We start from the raw sequence: 1,209 nt of genomic DNA on the forward strand, positions 1-1,209 counted from the left end.
CACATCAGAAAACTGTTTCTTAGAATGCTTCTGTTTAGTTTTTATGTGAAGTTGTTTCCTTTTCCATCGTAAGCTTCAAAGCTCTCCAAATGAACACTTGTAAATTCTGCCAAGAGAGTGTTTCTAAAGTGCTCTATCAAAAGCAGGGTTCAACTCTGTGTGTTGAGTGCACACAACACAAAGCCGTTTCTGAGAATGCTTCGGTCCAGTTTTTATGTGAAGATATTCACGTTTCCAACGAAGGCCTGAAAGAGCTCCAAATATCCACTTGCAGAAACTTTAAAAAGAGTGTTTCAAAACCGCTCTTTCAAAAGAAAGGTTGAACACTGTGAGTCCAAAGCACACATCATAAAGAACTTTCAGAGAATGCTTGTGTCTGGATGTTATGTGAAGGTATTAAGTCTTACACCATAGGCCTCAAGGCGCTCCAAATGAACAATTGCAGATTCCACAAAAAGAGTGTTTCAAAACTGCTCTTTCTAAAGAAGTGTTCAACTCTGTGAGTTGGATTCTTACTACACAAAGCAGTTTCACAGAACGCTTCTGTTTAGTTTTTATGTGAAGATATTCCCGTTTCCAACGAAGGCCTGAAAGGGCTCCAAATATCCACTTGCAGATTCTGCAAAAACAGATTTTCAAAACTGCTCTATCAAAAGGAAGGCTTATCTCTCTGAGTTGAATGCACACATCATAAAGAGGTTTCTGAGAATGCTTCTGTCTGGTTTCTATGTGAAGATATTTCCTTTTCCACCATAGGCCTCAAAGCGCTCCAAAGGAACACTTGCAGATTCTACAAAAAGAGTGTTTCAAAACTGCTCTAGCACAGGAAAGGTTCAACTCTGTGAGTTGAACACACACATCACAAAGCAGTTTGTGAGAATGCTTCTGTCCAGTTTTTATGGGAAGATATTCCCGTTTCTAACGAAGGCCTGAAAGAGCTCCAAATATCCACTTGCAGGTGCTGCAAAAAGACTCTTTCCAAACTGCTCCATGAAAAGGAAAGTTCAGCTCTGTGAGTTGAATGCACACATCATAAAGAAGTTTCAAAGAATGCTTCTGTCTAGGTTTTATGTGTAGATATTTCCTATTCCACCAGAGGCCTCAAAGAGCACCGAATGAACACTTGCAGATTCTAGAAAAAGAGTGTTTCAAACTGCTCTATCCAAAGAAAGGTCCACCTGTGTGATTTGAATGCATACAACACAAAGC

Source organism: Pongo pygmaeus, chromosome X (assembly GCF_028885625.2).
Source record: "Pongo pygmaeus isolate AG05252 chromosome X, NHGRI_mPonPyg2-v2.0_pri, whole genome shotgun sequence".
NCBI classification, from domain to species: domain Eukaryota; kingdom Metazoa; phylum Chordata; class Mammalia; order Primates; family Hominidae; genus Pongo; species Pongo pygmaeus.